At 33.8% G+C, this 10,955-nt stretch overlaps 1 pseudogene; it reads right to left on the bottom strand.

The window, feature by feature from the left end:
• Positions 1 to 1,500: 1,500 nt before the first annotated feature.
• LOC112025614 (protein trichome birefringence-like 38) lies at positions 1,501 to 6,331 on the bottom strand (annotated as a pseudogene).
• Positions 6,332 to 10,955: the final 4,624 nt, after the last annotated feature.

The following is a 10,955-nucleotide window of genomic DNA, read 5'->3' as shown; positions in this document are numbered from 1 at the left end:
CTTCTAATTCTACATTGTTAAACTACCACATTTTTATCAACCTTTTATGGCATCAAAAAACCACATGTTGTCATGTCTACTGTAAAAGAATTTTTAATAGTTTAGAGACAAAGGTAGGGATAAAAAATAAAAAAAAATAAAAAAAATTAACAATTTAGGGACAAAAAACATGCTGACTTTGTGAAACCTAGTTGTGTTTGATTTAGATTATGTCTCAAGTCGATATAAAAGTGCTAAAGTCTCTAATGAAATTTTTCCTAAGGCTTAGTCCATGGAGCAGAGGCTTGGGCCAATAGGCCCAAGTCGGGAAAAAAAATTTGACCGCTTTTTTAACCCATTGAAAATCTTGTGCGCAGGATTAAAAAAAAAAAAAAAAAAAACTTTTTTTTGGAGATTAGGATTTTGGTCTGTTGTTTTTTGAGTTTGAGAAAAATTGTACTATCACATCTTATATTTTTCCAAGTGAATAGTGAAATCATTGTAACTCTATGAATATAAGCAAATTGCCGAATCACGTAAATATTGTCCTGTGCTATTATTTTCTTTTGGCACATATTTTTTTTCTTCTCTATTTTGCATCTCATAGATTTGAGAATTTCGTGACTATTCCCTACAAAACAAACTTTTGGTAAAGTTTAAAGACAAAAAAGTAAAACATTTTCAATAATTTCTTGATTAAAAAAATGAACTTTCCAATAGTTTAGGAATGAAAAAAAAAAAAAAACATTTTAAATTTTAAGAATGAAAAAAAAATTTTGACAAAATTTAGAGATAAAAAAATAGTATTTTATCATTTATTTAATTATTACTGCTTACAAAATGAGTCACAAGGGTTATATAGGTACGTACATATGCCATCCTATATGGTTATTACGAGGGTACATATTTGTGTCAAAGTACCATAAAATGCTGTTTACCACTTCTAATGTACGCTTAAATATTTTAAAATATATATACCCTCACTAGTTGTTTGGTCACCAATACATCAAATTGCTCCGTACACATTCAATTGCGAGTCATGTTTTTTTACTACTCAATTGCTCCTACCTTTCACTATATTGTAAAATATCAACATTAAAGTGTAACCGTTTAAAGACATGGAACTTAAATTAAATATTCAATATTGTTTTCCCTCCCTCAGCCCCTTTATTTAAGTTCTCAATGGCCTTTCCAGTTATGCTTTTGCATATGTAAATATGTAAGTGGCATTCAACTTGCTCGCAAGGAAGAAATATGGTGCAAATATAGCATCCCTATGCTTAACAAAAATGTTGTAATAGGGATTTTAAAATTAAGAAATTTCATATGTTCATGAATCATGTCAATAGGTACCTTGTCATTTAGCTTTGTGATTTTTTTTTTCATATTAATAATTGTACCATGTATACATTGTTCTATGTGATTCAACTATAAATATATCTTTTTATTGGAGACTACTTGACTTTCCAGCTTACATGGGTACACCATTTTATTGTTTTTGTAGATCTAACAATCTTTCAATTAGTGAGAGCTACATATAGATCGAAGTTGATTCCAAGTGTCTGGAAGCCCTGCAAGACACCAATGAGTGCAATCCAAGCCCTTATCATAATTATAATGGCCAGGATGTGCATCTTTTCTTAGTTGTGAGAGAGTAGTTATGTCAAAGAAATGAACAGGTTTCTTTATTGTACTTAAGGCAAACCCTTTGGGTAAGTTGACCAATGTATGCATAAACTGCACAAACGAGACAACACCCTTAAACGGGTCAACTTACCCAAAGGGTTTGCCAGAAGCAGAACAATGTATACATGATACATTTCTTTGGGTCTCCAATAAAAAGATATACATGGTATATATCAAACCCTTTGGGTAAGTTGACCCGTTTAAGGGTGTTGTCTCGTTTGTGCAGTTTATCGCTCCCAGATTATTCCAATCTTTGCCACTGATTTTTACACAAGAAACATACGGTCATCAAAATATGATTTGCTAAAGCAATGTTAGTTTTCAAAATTGGATTAATCACTTTTCGTTCTTAAAGTTTTTGTAGTCTTATATATACATAAAATATAAGTTTATGATTGAATAGTAAATAACATCTGATTTGAACAAAATTTGACATACATGTTAAGAATATAAAAAACATATAATCAAATAATTAATTTTCAAAACATATAGCTATGTTAACTTTTTAGTATGAGTTTGTAGCAATTGTCTACAAACTAGTTTGTAATCAAATTTTGTCCTTTAGAGAAACAAAAGTAACTTACTTGTAATGGGTGGGATTAATTCCTTGAAAAGGACTTTAGTTTTTCCTGGATCCACATATGTATCAACCCACCTACCCCAAGTTTTCAAAGCCTTGCAAAAAGCATCCATAAGATCCACGTCCTTGAGAACCTTGCCACCATCTTCAATATAATCCCATCTACAATCAATAATAAGGCAATCACAAGCTTATTTTAAACTCACATTCTGCTTCTTGTTTTCACATAATATTGACACAAAAATGAATGATTTTATAAAACTCATACGGTTGCTTTGGTCCGCTACGGTACCACCAAAGCCAATTGGTGAAAACCAGAACATCCATATCTTTCCATATGTTGCCATTTCTCATAGAATCGAGCTTTAACACTCGACCAAATGCTTCTACTTCGATGTCCACTAAGTAGTGAGATTCAAATAGTATAATTGAAACTCCATAGTCCTGCACAATTCAGTCCAATTCTTAGGCATTGTTTTGCTCAATATCAGTGGAAACTTTCAATTTATAATATACAATAAAGCATTCAAATAACTAACTTAAAATTTCTGATCATTTCTTACTTCTTTTGGATTGGAAATCAATAATAGGTTTTTGTATATTCCATTGAAACATTACTTGTCAATCTCTTTGAAAAGAAGAGGGGTAAAACGACCTACCAATCATACCTCTCACTCTCAGACTTTGAAGAAGTGGGAGTTTTATGTACTGAGTGTACAACATTTTTATCGAAACATTTTTACCATGCTAGTCTTAATATTCAGGGATACCAACAATCAAAAAATATATGAAACCTAATTATTAACTTCATGAGAAAAGAGAAAGCACATGAAAATTAATTGTTCTAGCCAGTTCATTTACCTGGAAGGTTGTATTATAATACAAGCTACTCTTCACCGCTGTGATATTGGAATCAGGCGCAGCAGCATGAAGCAAACATACTAGTGATTGCATCTGGTTGTAACTAATGGAGTCCCCTACAAACATAATGTTCTTCCCCTTAAATCTCCGTAAAAAATCTGGACCATCAAATCTGCAATCTTTTCCCAATAGTATACATAGTTCTTTTATTAGTAACACTTACAACAAGCATAAACCCAAAAAATAGAAAACGAAAAGTAAGAAACTAATTAGACTATTCTTTTCGCAAAGAATTTATGAGACAAACTAAATTATGTGCTTAGGATGTTCGTCTTACAAAGCCAAGAAGAAGAAGTCCTGCTAATTAGCCATGTGTGTTTTAAGGAAACCTTTTGAACTAAAGGTACTAATGTCCTTTCATTGGTTTTTTCATATAAAAACGAAGATTTCCAAAGTGCTAATGTCTTCATTCAGTTCATTGTGTAAAATTTTGTCCAAAATAATTTCATAGATTCAAATCCTGTTGTATTTTAAGGACTTTTTATTTTATTTCTTCACTTTAATCATTTTTTTTCTTGTCCTCATTAGTCCTTTTTATTTATTCCTTCACTTTAGTGCATGTTAGTATTTCAGAGAGTATAGGAAAGTTGACACTAAAAAAAAATCCTATTCCTGTAAAGATGAAGATATATATATATATATATATATATATATATATATATATATATATATATCACAACCACAAACCATTAAGAATTGAGGGGAAAAATTAAGGAAATAGTAAAAAAGATCTGAAACATTGGATATGTATGCCTGAAGGATCGTATGTTCATATCTAAATGCCTTTCCTAGTGTTACAATTCCATCCACAAGAGTTCTTTTCTTGAATATGCTGCAACTATGAAAGAATGACACTTTTCTAGAGGCAATCCATTTTCGAATAAAAAATACCTCCAAATAAAAAAGAGATTCGAGTGAGTTTTTTATGGTCAACAAAGGTAATAGTACTGTGAGGCTGCCAAAAAAAAAAAAAAAAANAAAGCCAATTAAAGAGATTCCATTTTATCCATGCATATGCCCTAGGCTAGAGACTCTTTTTGTTGTTGTTGTTGTTTCCATCTTTCTACGTAGTTACTACTTCATCACAAGCCATATGTGACCAACCAAAAAGATTTATTTTTAAATGAATAAATGTAAATAATATATCTTATATAAAATTTCCTGCTTCTAATCTTTCCATAGTCAAATTGTTACAGCCATTATCAACTAACACATCTGAGACTAGACATGGCAAAACATGTCAGAATTTTTTGACCAGACCCGACCCGACCCAAACCCGATTTTTTTGACCTGAAGCAAAAACATGCCCGAATCATGTTTTTTGCGGGTCAACCCAACCCAACCCATGATCCGACCCATTTTTTAAAACTTTTTTTTTTGGGGTAAAACAATAATAAAATTAACACAATATTGGTTTAATTGTTTGTTGTGAGCTTTAAGGAAACAATTGAGACATTTACATAATTTCATGCTAATGAATTGAAAGATGAATGGTTGAGCATTATGTAATGAGTAAAGATTTTTAGAAATCAAATAGGAAAGTCAAAAGTGCACGCCAAGATAATCTGGTTATAGTAGAGTTAAAAACATAAATTTAAAATTGTAGACATGTATGAGAAACATTCATAAGTGTGAAAATAATGAAGCTAAAGTATCAAATTAGCATAAATTATAAATGCTTAATCCTATTTTTTTAACAATTTTTGTCCAAACTAAACGGCTTTTCAAAATAAATTATGATATTTCCTAGAGTGTGTGTTGCTTAACAATGATATGATATTCATAAAAGAGACCATGTATAAATAAATAAACAATCAAATTTTAATGTATATTCTCAAATTGAAACAATGTGCGAACCGCAATTAATAATAGATTATAAAATTAATTTTCAAGATTGTAAATTTCTTATATGTTTTTATTCTTTGTCAAATGAGTTATCTAATAAGTCATTTGTAATTTTGTTTTATATTTTGGGATGTTGATATTGTGTAGAAATAAAACTTGTGTGTTTGTTTTACTTATCTTTGTGTTATTTTGTTTTGGTTAGCAATATTGGGATTTGTATAATTTTAAAATTATTGAATAAGTATTAATAAGTTTAACTGAGTTCCTTCTTGGTTGAAGTGGTGAATTCAAAATACTGCATTTTACATTAAGTAATTTGTTGCATGACTTTCCAAATGGCAAATGCATGTTGTTTTCCTTATATTAAAAAAAAACAATTCATGTGAAAAATATGAGTCAACTTGACCTGACCCTGCCTGCAACCCGATTGGCCCGAACCCTTTTTAACTCACTTAAAATAACCCTCTTTTGACCCACAACACATTTAACTCGCGACCCTATGGACCCGACCCGACCCGCCCATTTGCCATGTCTATTTAAGACTCTATATAGTAGAACAAAAATACAAACTTAATAGGCTATCCCAAAATGTTTTATCTTCTCACTAATCATGCTCTCTTTACCCTCCATTTTCTAATCTTCTCAACCTTTGTTGATAGTATTTATGGTGTTTTCTTTGAAAAGTTCGACAAGCCCTTATGGAGAAGAGGAGCCACCTCCACTTCTATTTGCATGACACCCTTACTGGCAAAAGCCCAACTGATGTGAGAATTGCTAGTGTTGATACCGTATTTTGTCCGCCTTCAATTTGCATGCCGGACCTCGAAAAATCCAAAAATGTTATTTTCTCTCTATGGGGCTGTGAGGACATTTAGAATGATGTGGCGCAACCCATTTGGACACTAGAGCACCCAAAGTGCCTTTTTCAACTAAAATGACCAAAATGCCCTTGGCCAACCTAGGGTTGATCAAAGGTAAAATGAGGTCAAAACCCTTACAAAACAGCACTTTTCATAGTTTTACATCAAACCCGAGTTTCTCGAAGATTTTTGGCAACTTGACCAAGTTCAACCTAGATTGACTCAGAATTGACCCCGAATCGCCCCCGAAAACCCTAATTTTGATCCGACCATTAGAATGGGTTGGAACTAATGCCATTGCGAATATTATTAGATTCTTATTCCAATGACTATTCATGGGTTAAAATCAGAGTTAGAACGGCCAAGATATCATGAAAACCGGGTTAACACACTAATCGATGCACCACTAACTTCTGAGAGCCATAACTTTTGATCTGACTGTTGGATTTTCAAGTTCCATACCTTTTCAGAAACAGGAAGTGAAGATCTTTCTAAGGGTGTCAAGGGCCGCCACCTTGTAAAGCATGTCAGGGCTATAAAAAGGCCCCAAGCACCTCCAGACCAAAAAAAAAAAAAGGAACTTCTTGGCTTTTTGCTCTCTTCCTAGACGTCTTTTACACATTTTTCCTCTCTTCCAAACACAAAAAAACTCATCAAAACCTCTTGATTCCTCTCTTCACCAAAAATACAAGGTATTGTTCCTATACCCAATCTTCGTTTCCTTGGTTCTATACCTTGGGATTTGGGGTTTAGGGGTGTGGATGTAGCTTTTTAGCTACTATCCACACCCTTAACCTTATAAATCTTTTTCTAGCATTTATCTTTTTTTTAGCACGTTTCTTGTTCTATATGTGACTCTAGCCTAAATCTCCTTACTTTTTATGCCTTATGCCATGTTTCATGTTTAGATCAACATCCTTACATGCTTATATGTTTAAATCTACATGTTTTATGCTTTATGCCATGTTTTCCTATGCTTTGTTCCTCTTTTTGTTCTGGGTTGATGTTAGGGTTACATGCTCACATGCTTCTATGATGTTGTTGGCTATGCCTTGCTAGGATCTATGGGTTTATGTGTTTATTTCCATGCTATATGTCTAGATCTATGTTTTTACATGCCTATGTTCTTGGATCTGTGTTCTCTACATGTTTTATGCCATCATCTAGGTGCTTGCATGCTTCACGTCATGTTTATGCATTTAGGCCTAGACCTTTTAGTCATGACATGTGCTATTGTAGCCCTTCTGTTCCTTTTATCGCATTTTCTTGTGTTTTGACATAATGGTTAGGACCCAATCTAGACCTTGTGGTCTTTGTCATCGTCCATACACCAAGGCCCACATCAAAGGGTCCAGATCATCCTATTTGCATGTCTATGCTTGCTTGCTTTTATGCTTTATGCTTGTGCTAGCCTCTCTAGTTCTAGTCTTTGCCATGTTTGGTGCCCTTCATGGGCTTGACCTTGTGTGGTTACATTTGATGCCCATGAGGCCTTGTTCGGATGTAACCATTTAGGAGGCATCTCCAGATGCCAGGTTGTTCCGTGCGATACTATGCTTACCATTCTTGTTTGTGCCGCCCGTTGGCTTTCTATGCATCTATACATGCTTGCTTACATGTTCATACATGAGTCTTACTTGCTAGTGTGTTGTCCATACTTCAACACAATGAAGTTATGGACATTCGATCCAAACCGACACTTGTCCCTCGTGGACACCACCTTTTGTTTGCTTTCTTGCTTGTTTGTCTTCTTGCTTGTTTGCTTACTTTCTTGTTTTTTTGCTTGCCATGTCTATCATACTTATTTGCTATGTGCCTCTTTCATATGCTCTTTGCATCTTCTCTTTCCATTGCTTGTCTGCTGGTTTCTTGTCTTTGTCTTTGCATGTACACATATGGAGCAAGGACACATGGAGCTAGGGCACGGTCTCCCAGGCGCAAGCAAAAAAGGTAAAGACGCAAGCTTGTAGATATAATCCAAGCGGCAATTTTCAGTAGTTTTAGAGGTCTAGCATCTGCCATTTGGTTATGTACTCTTTTAAAACCACTTCGTTCCTTCTTCCCTTCTCTCTTAGATGGTTTGTATTAGGTATATCATGCCACGTACCATTCGTCCTCATCTCTAGAGTATAGCGACCCCTGTTTACTTTCCTACACCTACATTTTGGCTCATGCTCTAAGGATGTAGACATTTACTTTCTTGCACTGTGCATGATGTATGTATATATATACCTGCTCGCCCCTTTCGATGTGATTGTCACAATCTATGTCACCTAAGGCAAAGCGATGCCTAATTTCCGTTGCGAAAGTAAAGTGACATGTTATCGGATTTTCGCCGTGGAAATTTGGTACTTTGCTTGAATGCCTTAGGAAAGCATAGATTGGGACCACACCCATCCAAAAGCCAAACCTTAAAGCCCCGAAAGCCAATGCCAAAATCATGTTTTTTTTACTACCAATCTCCGAAAATTAAGGTTTTATCAAAACAAATGATTGTCCTTAGACAGGTGTTGTGGGGTGCCTAACACCTTCCCCACACGTAACCAAACTTCCGGACTCAAGAATCAAGATTTTTTTTGCCATCCACATTAGATTAGGAAAAATGCCTTTTTTCTTAGCCTAGGATTGGTAATAAAATCAACTAGAAACAGGTGACCAATCACACCTTAGAAAAACCCAATGATTGGTGGTGACTTCACTTACCTTTGGTAATTCCTTAAAATTTGGTCAAGATTCCTGCCACACCTCCAAAGGTAGATACCTTCCTTCACCAAGAGAGAAAGAGAGCACCTGAAGCACTACACGGACCACACACACCCATCAATTGAGAGGGGACTCCAACAGGCCCCATGCAAGCGGGAGCGTTGCCACAGTGGATGGTCGAACGAAGGCCTAAGACAGTGGTTTTTTGCTCCGATCGAGGCCGGGCGTCGACAGCTAGATTACCAAATAGTACCTTTAAGAACTTCACAAATACAATGATAGCTGATGACCCATTAACCCAAGGGCCCAAGCTCACAACAAAGCTTGTTGGAAGAGCCCAAGGGATTTATGTCATGGCTGCAAAAAAATGATGTTGCATTGCTTACAATTTTGAAACTTTCGTTTTTAGAGGGTAAGTGTCGACACACCCAAAAATCGGATTATTAATTATAATTGCACATTTGGTCCTTAGCAACATGACTCTTTGTGTGCATGCATTTGTAGGGTGAGGTGTGTGTATGTGAGTCCATTTTTCTTATTTTTATTTCAGGAGTATCCACCAACCATTGGTTTTGTATTAGGTGTGATTAGTCACCTATGAGTTTAATTCTTTTTACGTTACCTAATTAATTAAACCAATTTTAAGGTTTATTAATTAAGGTAAACCAAAAGTCTCGAACTAAAGATCTTGGAGTTGGAAGTTCAGAAGGTGTTAGGCACCCCATACTATCTATCCAAAGGTTAGTACCCCATTTTAATTAATTTCTAATGTTAACTTTTTAGTGAAGAAATAAGATACTTGGCATTTTGGTTTTTGGAAAAGAGTTTTGTACATACACACATATATATACACATACATAGCGTGTGATGAGCATTTACCACATTGCAAGAAATAAGGTGAAACTACACTATTGGTCCCTAAAGTTTATGTGCACAATTGGTTTATGTACACTATAAGTGATTTAATAGAAATCAGTTTTCTTTCATTGATCTCTTTCCTATTATGAGTTGGCCAAATCAATGTATATTGGTTAGCAAACATTTCCATATATTGGAGTCCTTAAAACTATCCTTTGAATACTTTTATTATTGAACCATTTCACCTGCCAAGTGTTTTTCCAAAGGTTTAACTTGGGAATATACCAATCTGTTACTTACAATAGATTTAATTGGTCAATGCAATAAAAGGAAAATGTATTGCAAACGATTCATCTGATTTTTAATGCATGTATCCTTTACTATATGAGATTATATTTTATAAGGATGTGGTGTAAAATCAAGGTTTACCTCTCTAATCCTAACTTACTACATCATTATATTACATATTATAGAATAGACACAACCACACAATCAATTATAATATTCATTTGAAAATCCTACTTAATTGTAAGTTTATTGAGATGCTACTATGTATGGTAAGATGTTTTGGGTTTTAAGTAAAAGATTGATGTGACAATCTCTTAGTGGATGGTGTAAAACATGAATTTTATACCACATTCTTACCAAATTTGAATTGATATTATATTATATATATTGACCAATGGGTAATATTTTAAGATGACCAAGTTTTATTTTGATATAAATATAGCAAGAGTAAAAAACATAAATTCCCCCCTTAACCCTTGTGCGCGGCAACTAATTTTCAAAACCTTTGCTCGGTCATTTTTAACTTCTTTTGAGAACATATATGTTTTTAATACATTATATTTCTAGGTAAAATAAAATACTATTGAGAGAGTTTTTGATCCTACTAGTTGTGTAGCCTTGTAAAAAAAATTAGCAAGATAATTGGGCTGTTGTATCTCGGGAGCAGCAGGTATAATTACTTGTTTACTAAATTGAAAATTCTGTAAACAACGTGTATCGTCTTAAAAAAGTGACATGGTCCACATCTCAACTTCACCACCCAAAAACTCATGAATTGATGGTAATTGTTTAAGCCCCAACAAGGTAATATAATTCTAATTTTATTTATATTGTAAGGTCAAATCTAATTTATGTGAAATGTAATATAATTCTACCACAGTTTCTCTTTCTTCATACACAACAATCTCCATCCACTCTCTTTCTTCATCCTTAGGATAAGTAAGTAAAAAAAAAAAAAAACTAAATACAAAATGAATAATATCAGTGTAAATTTACACGGTTACTCTAGCAAATTTGTAAATTTACATAATTATACACTGATTGATGTGAGTTTTTTTTGGGAAAAACTATGTAAATTTTACACATTTTTTCTATTATACACCCATTGATGTGAGTGCTCTAAAAGTGTGTAGGCCAAGTGGCCGAGATGGTTACGTGGGTGACAATTCTTTTTTCTAGTCAACCAACATCTTCAATCGTGCCAAAACGTATGAAAAGTTGGAAAATGTTTTATA

This window comes from Quercus suber, unplaced genomic scaffold (assembly GCF_002906115.3).
Source record: "Quercus suber isolate HL8 unplaced genomic scaffold, Cork oak 2.0 scaffold_1183, whole genome shotgun sequence".
Lineage (NCBI taxonomy): Eukaryota > Viridiplantae > Streptophyta > Magnoliopsida > Fagales > Fagaceae > Quercus > Quercus suber.
The sequence above is the reverse complement of the archived record's forward strand: the minus strand, read 5'-3'. Positions and strand labels throughout refer to the sequence as shown.